Genomic DNA, 15,674 nt, shown 5'->3' with positions numbered 1-15,674 from the left:
TATTATTTCATTTTATTATCAATGATAACAAGACTAATTATTTTGCCCACGGGGCTTTGGATTGATGGTGAATGGGTGTGCTGTTAAGGCACTCCTTGTGATAGGTCAAGGGTTCAATTTCTCGTGTGTACTTAGTTTAGTCTTAACATAGAAAAAAAAAACAAGACTAATTATTTTAAATAAAATTATAACTTAGTCAATTTTTCATTTTTAAATTTTAGTAACTTGGAGAAGCATGAAGAACTAAGTGTTTTGATGCTTATTTTGAATTGATACCCATCAACATTTGGCAACCATTTAATTTATATAGTTGAATTAGTAATATTATTTTTTAATTTATATTTTAAACCAAGAAGAACACCCAAATAGGTCGGGGAATTGAACATCTAAGAATGCCTAAGAGTACTTTAATAACATAAATATAATTGTGACATATTTTTTACCCAGATTCCGGCCTTTTCATTGTCCGGGCAATTCCTCCACCTCAATAAACTTGTCCTATATTTTTAACCATTTAGACCAAACATTTAAAAAGAAAAATAACATTTAATATTTTGGGTGCCCTTAAATTTCAAGAAACTGGGTGCCTCATAAATTTTTGATGCTTTTGAATCCATTTTTACCATCAAAAATATTATTTAAATATTGATCCTATAAAGTTTGTTGAATTTTTTTACCCAAATTCCAACCACTTTTGACTGTCTAAAAAATTCCTCCGCCTCAATAAACTTGTCTTACATTTTTACTCATTTAAAACAAACCATTAAAAATAAAAATAACATTTAATATTAAATAATAAATTGGTAAAGAATTTCAACATAAAAAACCTAAAACTTTCTAAAAATAGAAATAACGGGTTTAACATGGCCTCGGGGCTCGAGATCTTTTCTCGAGTAAGTTATCACGGGCTTTTCGATATGGACAGAAGTACCACAAACAACCGGCCGGGTTATTTGTCGGCAACTCAGCGTGCCATTTCCCGGCGAGTTCAGGGCGGTTGGTCCTTCCGACATTGACACGTCATACAGGCCGTACAGTATAAGTCAAACAATTCGAGGTGTGTAACCGAGAGTCGGACTGCACTTTTTGTTCTAGAATCGAACTGGTTATTATTCTTATTATAACAAATTCATTTTATTGGGAGGCACAGGCATTTATGGAGCACTCTGCCCTGTTAGTAAACAACATTTGTCAAGAGTTAATTGGCATATTATAAGGCATTAAATGTTTGGTTTTCGTTAGTTATTTAACAGGCGTGTGGGGTTTATTTTTTATTTATCTATCACCCCGGGGCGTATTAAATAGCTAAGGGGTGCGCATGTAGCGGGGCATTTAATGCCCTATAGTATGCCCTTTAGCTCCAGCCACAACATTTGGTGTGGTAGGTTTTAAAGTTCCCTTTTGTCTGGAAAAAAAGAATAAAAGAAAATTATTTTAATGTTTACGAGGCTAAAGCGCGTAAAAAAACGCGTTAAAAATCCGTCATAAACGGGTAATCTCGCTATATAATAAGTTGAGTAGTTCGGCTATCTTATTCTCACTTTTGCTTTTGTTGTTACTGATCTCTGGCTGCAACTCTGTGATTATATATCTAGTCTTTTTCTGCATAAATCATACAGAAGTTTTTGGGTATTTATTCTATTCTTCGTCAAAAAAAATTAGAGTAGCGAATTTGGAACCATTTACTATGGTTCATCATCAAAACAAAGATAGATAGCTTGTTATCGAGCCTTCTAAATACAGAGATAAATAACTTGTTATCGAGCATTCTAAATACAGAGATAGATAGCTTGTTATCGAGCATTCTAAATTCTGTTACTTAAGTCTGGTCATTTTATTTAACTTTTAAGTATTTTGTATCCATGACCACATAATCAGAATATTTGGTTTCTTGGTGCACCAGGTTCTTGAGCCCTTGGGTGTTGGCTACTGGTGCAATTGCATAGTTTCTCGGAGTAACACCTCTGGCATAAAGCTCCTCTCAGGAGAACAATGTCTTTGGATAAAGACCTGATATTCCTCGTATGGCAGTATCTAAATGAAGAAAAGCACACAGAGGCGGCCCACGTGTAAGTTTCTGAACCCTGGTCTATGTTTTTTGGTTTTTCAATGGATTTTGCATACGTGAATAGTGACAGATTTTGGTTTCATGGCATGCATGACCCCAGGTTGGAGAAAGAATCCCGGATCTACTTCGACCTGAAGTATTTTGAAGAAATTCTGTTAGATGGAAAATTCGATGAGGCCGAGAGCTATTTGTCGGGCTTTACCAAATTTGAGGACAACATGTATTCTACTAAGATATTCTTTGAGATAAGGAAGCAGAAGTACCTAGAAGCATTGGACAGGTATGAACTCTCATTTTCTTTTCACGCCTTACAGTGACGATTGAAAGAGAGGATGCATTGGGTTTTTGCTTTTTCATCTGGTTCAATGCATGTGAATAATCTAGTATTCCAGATTAAAAAATAATAAATTAATAACAGTTTTATTGTATGGTGCTTAATTTTTATATTATAAATTTAATATTGGTAATTTAGATACTTGTGAGGTAGTTTCATTGGTGATGGTTGTGAATATGAAGTGTTACCTGCAGTGAAATCAAGATTCGATTTTTTATTTATTTATTTGTGCTTACAGAAGGGCATTGAAATGGATCCATGTTAGGTGTTTAGTGGTAATAATTTGGATAGATCCATACATAATAGTATTGAAATGGATTCATGTTAAATGTTTAGTGGTAGCAATTTGAATCGATCCATACATAGTGGTAGCAGTTGGGATGGATCCATGCCCAATTGTCCATTTCCGAAAATATAAAAAAATTAAAATATAAAAAATAAAATATTTGTAGTTGAGATTTATGACGGTAGGATAATTGCATTTGTGGGTATGAGTATTGTGCGGTTTCTGGCATTTTTATGTTTGTGAATGTCATGGGACCAGTTTAATAAGTTTTGATCTTTCTGTTGGGTTTATGTTTTTGTTATATTTGTCAATGACGTTGTTTGGTTTGGGTTTGTTCTTGAAACTTCGATGATCGTAGAAGTTGTTTGTTCTATTTGGTTACATGCACGGAAAATCAACAAGACTCTGTTTATTACACTATCCTATATTGTAAAAAGTAAGGTTATGATTTCTTGTAAATGATAAAGTTCTTAATCTTCTTGGTTTTCAGAACTCTTTTTCAATATATGAATGCTGCAATTTGTGTCTTTCCTTGTAATTGTGAATATGAAACTATTGTGGTATCAACAGTTCTATAATGTCAATCGGGCTCTTGGAGTTTCTATATTAAATGCAAATATTCTGAATGGCTAGTGTGATTTTGTTGGGAAATTCAGAGTGATATTTGTTCATCAGTTCTATAATGTCAATCTCAGAGGTTCTTCATCAGTTCTATAATGTCAATCTCAGAGGTTGGGCTTTTGGGCTCTTGGAGTTTCTATATAAAATGCAAATATTCTGACTGACTAGTGTTATTCTGTTGGGAGATTCAGAGTGATATTTATTCATCAGCAAGTGTCACCTCTTTGTCTACGCGGTTCTCAGTTTTTCAATGTTTGTATTGTCTTTATAAGATCGTAGTGCTTTCCAAATGGGTGTCTCGTACAGAACCAATTATATAACTTTTGTGGATTCTTTTGGATATCATGTGGTAATTTATGTGATGTTGATTACATGTTTGTGGGGTAATTTATTTGTGTTTCTTATCCTTTTCACAAATAATGGATTTTCTACTGTTTCCAACTTTGCTAATATTTGGTTGATTATGGGTTATTGATTTCTTAAGTGGGTTTTTAACTGGGATGTTGAGTATTCTCTTTCTCTTTTTGTTTGTTTTTGTCTACAGGGTTACTTGTTTGTTTATATTTGACTATACGTGATTTACATCTTATGAATGTGTACCATAAGCAAGAATCTTTCGTTCTGTGATTCGAAAGAACAATCAAGATAGAATTCTGCAGACAGTGGTGGATACTTAATAGTTTCTAAATAAATTTTAAACAATTGATTTTCCAGGAAAGATCGGTACAAAGCCTTCCAAATTCTTAACAATGATCTTAAAGTATTCAAAAGTATCAGTCCAGAAGTCTACACAGAGATAACAGAGCTGGTTACAATGGATGACTTCAGGTGATGCTTGTTTTACTGTGTATATTTTATTGCCTGCTTGAATATTTTCTTCTTCGTGTAAGGTATAACCTAAGTTTCTGTTTATACATGTAGGGAGAACGAGCAGCTTAAACAGTATAAGGATACACAGACTCAACGAATTTCTTTGCTTCGAGAGATTAAAACAATTGTACAAGACAACCCTTTGATCCGCCCCCTGTTGATGTTGCCTAGCATTAGAGCTTCTAGGCTTAGAGCCCTCATTAATCAAAGGTTCTTCTTTTCTACTCTTTTAATCATTATGTCCTCTTGATTCAGGTTTAAAACTTTTCAACAAGCAAGAACTTAGTTGAATTCTGCATTACTTGCTTAGTTGAATTCTGCATTACTTACATTTGCTGGATGCATTGTTCACAATGATTGTTTAGACATGGTGTTCAGTTTCAACTATTGCAGCATCCAAACCCACTTCTGGATTTTAGAATTATTTCTTGACATTTGGCAAGAGGGTTTCACCTTGAATCTCTTACAACTTCTAACAAACATCTTATGCATTTTTGTATGTGTATGTGTTTTTCTTCAGTGTTTCTTGGCAGCATATGCTTTGCAAAAATCCTCAACCTTATGTTGATGTCAGAACATTGTTTGTTGATCACGTCTGTGCACCTTCAACTGGAGCTCTAACTCCAGCTCCAGTAAATAATCCTCTTGTGGGGTCGAGTCAAAACGGGGGCGCTTTTCGTCCCTTTGCTATGCAGCCTGTGAGTCAACAATTTAATTAATATAATGAATATATCTGCTTCATGTTTGTCTACCTTCTGAATGTGCATCAGTCAGTTGTTGATTTAATTCTGTATCAACCCTTGTTTGAATAAACATTTAATCTGATTGGTCACAGATCTTTATACCTCAAGTTGGTCCTGCTTCTCATAGTCTCCCAGCATGGTTGGCAAATTATAGGCCTCCTACTGGTGCAACACCACATGGGCAACTTCCAAATGCAGGTTAGATGGTTGATATTCTGTGGAATCTGATAATTTATGCTTGGATGTTGAGCATTGGAGCATAGATGCACTAACAATTCAACATTTTAGTAATTGAATCTGCATGGTAGCTTTCTTTCCTTTTGTTGGCTGAAAATAAGATGAACAATAAATGATATTTAATTCTAATGTTTCAGGTCCTTTGCTGCAATGGCCTAGGCCTAGAACTCCCTCAGCATACAATGGTGGAATTGTCTGTCAGTCAACTGATTCCAAACATGTGATGGAGCCATCTGGTGCTACTCAGGCTGATGAGGCATGTAACACCATTACTTAGGCTTTATGTTAATGATTTTTTCGGAGGTTTGTTAGTGTTGAAAATTTTTCAAGTCATCATTTTTATTGTATACCGGTATTATGATATCCTCCCTATATCATTTTATTTGTACTTTTTCTCAATTTGGTATTAAATTATTTGGATTTTCTGGGATACTTTTGGTTTAAAGGATGGTACCAGTATAAAGCTTCAAGTTTATGTTGATTGCAGATTTTTTTGAATATTTGGTAATTAGATGGATATGGGTGCGGTTAAATTATTGACTACATCTATATTAATTTAACTGCCAAATATTCAGAGAATCAGCAATCAACATAAAAATACCCAACGTAAAGCATCAATATAAAGTTACGTAAAGCCATCAATGAAAACTTAATGTCTGACCCTGTGGAAATTGAATTGAGAACATACACAACATATTATTGAAAGAATCTTAGCAGTAGTGTCACCAACCAATTGAACTGAACTAGGGGCTACTTTTCTCTATACTATATCTACATCTTTAACCTTATTTTCAGTATAATATTGATTGTATTTAATGAAATTTGATTCAGGCACAAGTGTAGCTTTGTTGACCTCAATACATTATTTAAGCTCATGGTTTAGTCTTTTGCTATGCTCTATCATCCAGACTGAATACATATAGTGAAATCTTTAGCTGCCCAGACATAGAGGACACCTGCTTTAGCTTCAGTGTAGGTTCAGAAATTCTAGTAAAGGCACCAGTGATCACTAAAATAAATATTTTCACTGTAACATTCGTAAAGCTAGTATCTAAAAGTTTAATGTAGCTGTAAACGTACCGAGACTTCTAGATGAAGTTCCTTTTTCGTGTTTTCCTGCATCTACGGGTTTTTTCTGATTTTAAGTATTTTCTGATAATGAATGAAAACATGTTGTAGTATTCCATCATAGTTGTATTAGAGCGCAGGGAGAACCATTTGTTGAAGGAGCCGATCCATCTAGAGAGAATAGCAGGCACTAAAAATGAGGGAGTCTCTGGACTGAGGATTTGGGAACGTCTTTCCAGGGGAATTCTTTGTGCACTCATGTGAATATGGTTCAGTTCCCACCTTAATGTTGGATAAAGTTTTCTTCCGCTATAAGTTCATCCTAATCTCTCCCATTTCTCCATGCATCCTACAGCTTATACTACCTTTGTAAGATTTATCAATTTTTCAGAAAATCCTCAACTATATTTCATTCTACAGAATGCTTTCCATTAACAGCAAATTGATTCGTCATGGGTAGTGAACCCATAACGCATGCGGCATTCCTTAAGTCGAACCACAGGCTGCAGGGATAGATATATGGCTACCCCACAAAAACTCAAAAAATCGAACCACAGGCTGCAGGGATAGATAAATGGCCACCCACAAAAATTCGAAAAATAAACGAATTAAAACCCTGTGAATCGTCGTCGAACCACCTCTGCGCTGTTTAAAGGAATCCGTAAAGAAATGTTGCTATTCGCAATGTTATCCAACTAACCAAAATTGTGGGGTCGTTGCGTGATGAATCGCCCTCAGACCTTTGCGTTGTCTAAAGAAATCTCAACCTCTCGATATCGGAAGAAATCTCACTGTCTTAGCCTTTCTATGGCCGACAAACTCATAAAAAAGAACAATGAGGGACCGCACATGCAATCAAGACCAGAAAAAAACCTAAAACTAAAGTCAAAAAACTCAACGGCGTTGAGTAAAATCTGAAATCTAGAATTCTACATGGGATCCATTTCTAAATTGAAGGATCCGTTTCCAAGGTGAAGGATCCATTTCCGTTGATCATGGCTTCGCCACGCTGGCGGTTCTTGGATATATTTAGGCGGATCCAGTTCAAGTCTGTGGATCCTTGGGCTAGATCCAGTAAATTAGCTTGAAAGACTCCAACAAATCACCGATGAGCAATATCCAATGGTGGTTCAAGTAGAGGGGGTTGGTCATGTGTTGTTAGATATGATTCAAGTGGAAGGTTCATAAAGTAGGGAAAAAGATGGTATTGAAGAAGAAGATGATGTAGAGTAGTTAGTTAATGTGTTAGAAGATAGATATTAATTTTTTTTAAGAAGATGTTTAGGACAATGTTTTGAATGAAGATAATATTGACGATGTGTCTTACGAATAATTTAAAAAAGTCAAACCAAATGTAGGAGACAATGTTTTTGATGATGATATAATTAGAAATGATAACATTGATGATGATGGTGATATGTTTTCATATGTTTTCAATTGATTTTTCTCCTTCATTTACTTTAAATTTTTGTTTTCTCAGTTTCTACGCTTGATTCTTACTATGTTGCTTTCAAATATTTTATAAGAAGTAAATTAGGTATTGGGGAATTAAGAGTAATAAGAGGGGGTATATGAGCTTCCACCTTCACATAATTAGTCTGGGCCTTGTTTAATAATATGTCTAATGAATATATTGTAAACATGTGAACAATTTTCTATTTTTAACCATACCTATTTTTTTAATATCCTTATATTTATTACAAACCCACATAGAGAAGAAGTGATAGACCAGATCAAATCATGATGCAAAGAGTGCAGCCAAGCTAGACGCAAGTGAGCCAAACTCAAATCCTAGATGTTGAGTAGGGTGCAAATCCACGCACAAGTGTATATGATGATATGTACTAAAATAGATATTTCACATGCCATGGGTGTTGTCAGTAGATACATGGCAAATCTAAGAAGAGGGCACTGGAATGTAAAAATTGGGTGCCATCACCATTAACAGTTGTAATGATTATGTTTGTGCTTAGGTTGATTTTGCAAGTGATTTGGACAAAAGGAGATCTACTTTAGGTTATGTCTTTACTCTTCTAGGAGGATCTACTTCAAAGAACAATTGCTTTATCCAATGTTAAGGTAGAATATATCGTTATCTCACAAGCCTATAAGGAGACAATTTGGCGGAAGGGTCTTTTGGGTGAGCTTGGAAGAACACATGATAGTGTAGTTGTATTTTGTGATAGTCAAAGTGCTATCCATTTGGCTTCAAAATTGGCTTATCATAGTAAGACTAAGCATATTGATAATAAGTATCATTTTCTAAGACATGTAATTGATGGAGGTGGAGTAGATTTTAAGAAGGTCCACACTCAGGAAAATGGGTAGACATGTTTACAAAACTAGTATTTATAGAGAAGGTGACGATGTTTAGCTTCTCTAACCTTCTAGAATAAGTCTTGGGTAGGCTTGGGGGTAGGTTTGGGCAAGGTATTAGGTAAATTATTGTCAAGATGAAGATTGTTAGAATTCATGACAACAAAATTAAAAAAACTTATAAAAACTAAAATTTACTTTATAGTAGTTTGAATATTAATGTTGGTTTAGGAAGTTAATAGTAATTTGTAAAAAAAAGTGGCAGTGCCAAGATACATATATCAAGAACACTTGTGAGATAGGTAGAGTGGTTCGTAAGGTTGTTTTTCTTCTTGATAAATAAAATACTTTACCTTTTACTATTGATGTTCCCTTGACACACTGTTGTAGTTTTACCATGTAAATTTTGTTTCGTGTAAGTTATCCATTATCTTTGTATCATTATTTCTGCTGCAAATACCAACCTATCAAACCTTAACCTTTTTGTGCCGTTGTTAAAAACCTTATTTTATAAAGTAATCAATTGATTCATTTAACAATAATCCTTTCAGGTTCAGGAAACTTCCAACACTAAGGATCATTGTTAAATTAGGCTTAGTGATTTTTAAGCATATACTTTGTGATATAAATACTGAATTGCTTTCTAGTTTGTTTTTTGATGTGCAAGTTTATTGAATATGGTGGCTGCACAGGCAAAGGATGGAAGCCTCCCATCCAAAATCGTTGTTTGGATGTGAATAGTTGTTTCTGAGACATTTGAACTATGATGAATGTAACCTCTTTTATTTTATAATGAAAGATGTTTTTTCTACTGGAAAAAGTAAAAGTTTGAGGTCAACGCTTTTTTTTAGTCTGATGAGATATTTCGCAGACTTATTGCTTACTTCTGAATGTTACCTGGTTCTGAATTATTACCATTTAAATTTCTTTTCTATCTGCAGATCAAGCATTTAGGACCAACTTGCTCTCGTGACAAGTACTCAGGAAACGATCTTCCTAAAATTGTTGTGAGAACCCTCAACCAGGGTTCAAATGTTGTTAGCTTGGATTTTCATCCTGAGCAGCAGACAATCATATTAGGTACTCTGCAATTTAATTCGCCAGATTTCTGTATTTTAGTCTCCTAATGCAATTTTCTGATCTACAGTTTTATCTTAAATGCACTCTAACTATGAAAAGCCTTCTAAATCTAGTCAATTGGATGAATAACTTTCAGTTGGAACCGATGTCGGTGATATTGCAATTTGGGAAGTAGGATCAAGTGAAAAGTTAGCTCATAAATCATTCAAAGATTGGATTGCCTCAAATCGCACCATGGTTGTGCAGGTGAAGATATAACACTCTGTTTTAAGTGATTTGGGTGAAAAAAATATTTTTTATATTTAAGGTTCATAATATTAGTATTTTTTTTTATGGTTAAGAACGTTAAAAGTACATGTTTTTTCTAAGAAATTATAAATTCAAAACCAAAAAAGCAAAGTATCTTACACGCATAGAATTGAGTGACTCACATCATTTCCTGTCAATTGTAATTAGGCGGCTCTCTCAGAATCAGTTGTTTCAGTGATCCGTTGTGTATGGAGCCCAGATGGAGCATTTATTGGTATGTAAAGTTGCCTTCTTCGTGTAATGTTTAGGCGTTTATATGCTTGGCATGACACTTTCCTCATATGGGAATGTGATAAGGCTATTTTAGCCATACTGATTACTATATAGAATGCACTGTTCATTGATATAACCTGACATGCAGGTGTGGCATTTTCTAAACACATAGTTCACATATATCGTGTGGCTGGCGAGTTGACGCAACACCTTGAGGTTCATACTAAAGCTGAAAAAATGCTACATTTTGTCGCAGTTGCTTTTTTTTATACATGGCTGTGAGTGACAATAGTAATACAACATTGCAGATTGATGCACATATCGGTGGTGTGAATGACATTGCTTTTGTATACCTTCAAGGAAAGCTTTGTCTCGTCAGTTGTGGAGATGATAAGATCATTAAGGTAAATTTAATACCTGTTTTTTGATTGAGTAATATATAAATTCCCAATGATCAGTTAGGGCTGGCCAATTGGTCAGAAATATGGATATTTAGAAAAAATATTTTTCACAACCTGTGGGTATGATCCAGCCACTCTTGCCTCCATCTATGAACTCGCTCCCGGACGCCATTTCCAACCCCAACAGAAAACACACAGCCAATACCCACAGAGCCTCTCCACTGCTAAATCTTCCACTAAACAAACCCATTTCTGCTGCTGCTGCGGCGAGGGGCTCCACCAAATCACGCTAGCAACACCAGAAACAAAGGTGGCTTCCAATCACATAACCAGACGTCAAAAATAGAATGGCGGTGAAGAAATGTGTAGGGAAAAATGGTGGGCCAGAGGGTTTTTAAAGAAATTCTTCCGCTAGAAGTTGGGCTCAGAGCACTAGATGAAAATGCTCTTTCCAAATATTCAAATTTCTGAAAAATTCGAAGGGCTTGCCAATTGGAAGTCATTTTACTATCATGGATGTTAACCATTCTGATCATTTCCTAGAATAACTTCTTGTGCACTGTGAAGGTATGGGATGGAGAAACAGGGTATACGCTGTACAGTTTTGAAGGTCATGAAGCACCAGTCTATTCTGTTTGTCCTCACAGTAAAGGCAATGTCCAGGTACCTGATTTCTAGAAATTCAATATCTATGTAAAGATTACTTGCGAGTATTTTCTCTGTAGAATTTTATTGCAAAATGTATTATTAAAATTTACTTCCACGTCTGATAATCTTCTGTGAATAACTGCAGTTCACTTTCTCTATAGATGTTGCGGGGAGGATTAAAGCTTGGGTCTATGATCCTCCATCATGTAGAGTTAACTATGATGCTCCTGGTCGTGGGTGCACTTCAATGGCTTATAGTGTTGATGGGTCACGGTATTATGCAATGTCCTACCTTGTGGTTATATATTGGGTGGCTTTAATACAGGAAAACGACAGCAATTCACGAAAAACAGTTTTTTAGTCTGCTTTATCAATAACAATTACTATTAAGGATATGTTTGTAGTTGGTTTATCTGTAATTCACTTAAAGCAGTTTTTAGCCTGCTTTGTCAAGAGCACTTATTCCTAAGGGTATGTTTTTAATTGGTTTGTCTCTTTTGGGATTAGGCTTTTCACATGTGGTACAAGCAAAGAAGGTGAATCATACTTAGTTGAGTGGGATGATAATGATGGAACAATCAAGCGAAGTTATTCTGGCTTGGAAAAGCAGTCTTCAGAGGTGGTGAAATTTGCTACAACTAAAAATAGGTTCCTAGCAGCTGGAGATCAATGTCAAATTAAGTTTTGGGATATGGATGATATCAATATATTGTCAACAACTGATGCTGAGGGTTGCTTGCAGGTAAAAGGATATATTTATTATTTACCATGGCATGTATCATTAAACAATTTAGATCTGGATGTGTGATAGAGTTTACATCAGTTGAACTTCTTTCTTTTTGGTTTCTTCACGTAATGCAATTCCCAGGGAAACCTTCCAGGTTTTCCCCTCATTCCAAGGATGAGTTGGATCATACTCAGGGTAAATCAGATTCTCGAGACTCAAGGCTGGGTTAGTTCTTAAGAATTAGCTGAGAAGGAGAGCAAGCATGTCACAAAGTGAAGTTTGAACCTGGGCAGCGGATGAGAACTATCTTCTCAGCCACTTGAACTACACCCATTTGACATACTTGAAAATTGAAATTTTCTTTATGATTGGATATTGAATTGATTGATTCCTCTCACTTTCTGCAGGCTAGACCTTTTCTCTGTTTCAATAAAATGGGTTATCTGTTGGCTGTTACAACGCGTGATAATCGAATCAAGATCTTAGCTAATGCAGATGGAGTTGAGCTTCTCCGTTTGCTAGATAGTAGAAGGTTTACACCAGAAACAAAGGTAATGAAGAAGTATGATGTCAAATTGCATATTCACTAGCAGATGTCCAAAATCATGGCCAAAACTTAATTGTGGCATATCCTTGAAATGCAGGATTCACTTCCAAACCTTATTGGTGCAGGAAATACAACAGGCCCTGTTCTTTGCATAACAGAAAATACAGAAATAATACCACCAATGGCATCGATGGTAAGTGATTTTCTTCGAAGACTTACTAAGTTTGGTTCTTGTGCAATATTTTTGCATTACCTAGTTGATAAAGGACATCTTTATGTTGATAGTCAGGATGTCAATTGTTTGACTTTCTTTGGACTGTTCTCTGTTCTCTGGACTGTTAGATTCTGAGATATCCCTGAAATCTGCAATCAACATATCTTCAATTGAAAAAGTAGTTGCTGATATAGATTTTATTAATACATAAACTTTCAGTAATATATATTTTAATTAAATATTTTTCCATGATCGACACACAATTATAGAATGGGACTGTAAGCACTTCAATGGTGAACGTCAAGCGAAGGCTGCTTGAAGATGAGGTTAAAAGTAAGAGTGGGAGCATGAACTGGAAGTTTGTTGAGGTAACGGATCCAGTCCAATGTAGGTCTATCAGATTAACAGACCCACTGCCAACAGGAAAGGCAAGTTCTCTTATTATATACAGTAGATTGAAACTACTCAAGCATGTTTTCATCTTCTCTCAGATTATAAAATCCCCTACTAACACATGTAATTTTATTTGCTGAGTTCTACAGATTGTTAGATTACTTTACGCGCATTCACGTCCTTGTATCTTAGCTTTGGACAGCAATGCTATACATAAACAATGGTTGTGGCAACGTAATGATCAGAATCCATCTGGCAAGGTGCGTCTCTCAAACGGAAAATTTCGAGTTTCAGTTGCAGTCGCTGAATGTCTGTTCAACTGTCCATTTAAGTTGAATAAATATTTGGAGCTTATTTTACAGGTAAACCCAAATGTGCAACCAAAGTTTTGGCAGCCAACTAGTGGTACTATTATGAAAAATGATACCAGTGACAGAGGCCTAGGAGAAGTTGTCCCTTGCATAGCTGTATCAAACAATGATTCATATGTAATTTCTGCGTCCGGTGGGAAAGTGTCTTTGTTTAGCCCGATGTCATTTAAGGTGAGGAATTATTTTCTCTCAAAAGATTTGTTTGCATTTGTTTTTAGTAATTAATACTGTTTTGTGATTTACATATATAACTATATTTGTTGGTTGAACAAATGTTGTTATTTTCCTAATGCTGCTATTCTGTTGAATTCATGAACTTCTCTAGCGTAACATTGTAATACATGTATTACATGAATGAAAGGGTCCCTCGGTTTGAAGTTTATAGAGAATTTGATGGTATCTTAATAATTGGTATGTTTGAATTTGATTGTATCTTAATAATTGGTATGTATGTATTAACGTCTATATTGATGCAGCTCATGGAAGACTACATGCCCCCTCCTCCAGCGGCAACATGTCTAGCTTTCTACCCTTTGGATAATAACGTCATTGCCATTGGGATGGAGGATTCAACTATTCAAATTTTCAATATTCAACAATGCAAGGTGTTGTGGATTTGCATTTTTCCTTGTACTGCCTAGCATATTTTGCCTGATCTCTTGTGCTGTGCCTAGAATGCTGCTGAATTAGTTTAATTACAGGTAATCGTGAAACTTGAGGGGCACCAAAAGAGGATAACTGGCTTGGCTTTTTCCAAAGCTTTAAATACATTGATATCCTCTGGTGCTGATGCACAGGTATATATTCTAATCCCTGTGGAGATAACCATAATATCTACCTTCACCATTTAAGATATGAAATAAAGCTTTTGACTAAAACGAATGTCGTGGTGGCAGCTCTGTGTCTGGAACACAAATGGATGGGAGAAGTGTAAATCAAAAGCCATACATTCACCAGCAGGAAGATTGCCATCACCGCTCACAGATACTACAATTCAGTTAAACAGTGTTAATCAAGTTCAATTGCTAGTGGTGCAAGAGAGCCAAATTGCTATCTATGATGCTTCTGAATTAGAATATGTCTGCCATGTAAGACAATATGCTTATATATGCTTTTGTGGTGTTAGAGTTTTTAACATTTGAAGTTATGTTGTGGTTATATGTGTTACAAATGGAGGCAAATTGTTTTCAGAATGAAAAGTTATTAAATAAATATTTGCATTGCAGTGGACACCTCGGGATCCAATGCCTTCACGTATTTCAAGTGCCACATATTCATGTGATGGTGTACTAGTCTATGCTAGTTTCATTGATGGCTCTATTGGTGTATTTGACTCTCAATTCCTAAGGCCACGTTGTCGTATTGCCCCTTCTGCATTTATACCAGATATGGGAAGGTAAGTTGTTTCTCATGCAAAAAGAAGGATTATGGTATTATCCATTATGTTAGGATTGTATAAGTTAAATAGTCTGGGTGTTAATTGGATCCCACTTAATGAAAACGTTGTTTCTTTTGCTTATGTGCAGCGGCAATATCTATCCAGTTGTAATCACTGCAAATCCGAAAGAACCTAATCAGATTGCTGTAGGATTGACAGATGGAGGTATTCATGTGATTGAGCCTGCCCCATAAAGGAAAATGGGATATTGGATTAACGGATAGTGGAGATGTAATAAAGAATTATTTAACCCCTAACTGTGGATTTGTGCCTCACCAATTTTTTTACGAGTGGGAGGTGACTTTGATCATTACTTATGTAGTATTTCCTCATGGGTATGCCTTCTGTAATGTCAGTTATCATCCGACAAAATTTTTGTTCTGTAATTTTTCAAGGTGTTGTAGTTGGGAAGTCATTTTGGCAAGGCTCTAAATTTTATTACTCAGAATTAGCTTAAAGGTGAATTTAAGCAACTGTAAATGTTTTGTAAATGAATATTTAAATAGTATGGTATTCCTTACAGATATTTCTAACATATGCTAAATGCAACTTCAAGGTGTTTAACCCAAAATGGTGTGAGAAGGATGCTTGTTACATCTCTGTACAGTGATTCTCTGTTTTGGATATTTTCATTGTGGATAAACTTATTACTTCATCAATGAAAACTTGCATTGATTCTATATAGATGAGAACAGTTTGGTAAGCCTCATGAGTGTATAATGTCAATATACCTTAGATTTGATTTGATTGAGCAACTCAATTGAGCAACAAATATTATCTTTTTTTGAAG

General features: G+C 35.3%; 1 pseudogene across 1 annotated transcript; it reads left to right on the top strand.

Moving 5' to 3' along the window:
- Positions 1–1,992: 1,992 nt before the first annotated feature.
- On the top strand, positions 1,993–15,323 carry LOC149149032 (protein TOPLESS-RELATED PROTEIN 2-like; annotated as a pseudogene). The gene is made up of 25 exons (XR_016263208.1): positions 1,993–2,069; positions 2,169–2,348; positions 4,024–4,137; positions 4,231–4,389; positions 4,700–4,877; positions 5,015–5,120; positions 5,297–5,415; positions 9,485–9,623; positions 9,760–9,869; positions 10,080–10,146; positions 10,294–10,361; positions 10,454–10,549; positions 11,114–11,209; positions 11,340–11,467; positions 11,702–11,936; positions 12,329–12,472; positions 12,566–12,661; positions 12,952–13,110; positions 13,225–13,335; positions 13,438–13,617; positions 13,923–14,051; positions 14,148–14,243; positions 14,343–14,534; positions 14,673–14,842; positions 14,973–15,323. The product of XR_016263208.1 is annotated as a protein TOPLESS-RELATED PROTEIN 2-like (transcript).
- The last annotated feature ends 351 nt before the right edge of the window (positions 15,324–15,674 follow it).

Source organism: Pinus tabuliformis, chromosome 9, assembly GCF_031772625.1.
Source record: "Pinus tabuliformis cultivar Carrire ecotype Pingquan chromosome 9, CPIR1, whole genome shotgun sequence".
In the NCBI taxonomy this organism is placed as follows: Eukaryota; Viridiplantae; Streptophyta; class Pinopsida; order Pinales; family Pinaceae; genus Pinus; species Pinus tabuliformis.
The sequence above is the reverse complement of the archived record's forward strand: the minus strand, read 5'-3'. Positions and strand labels throughout refer to the sequence as shown.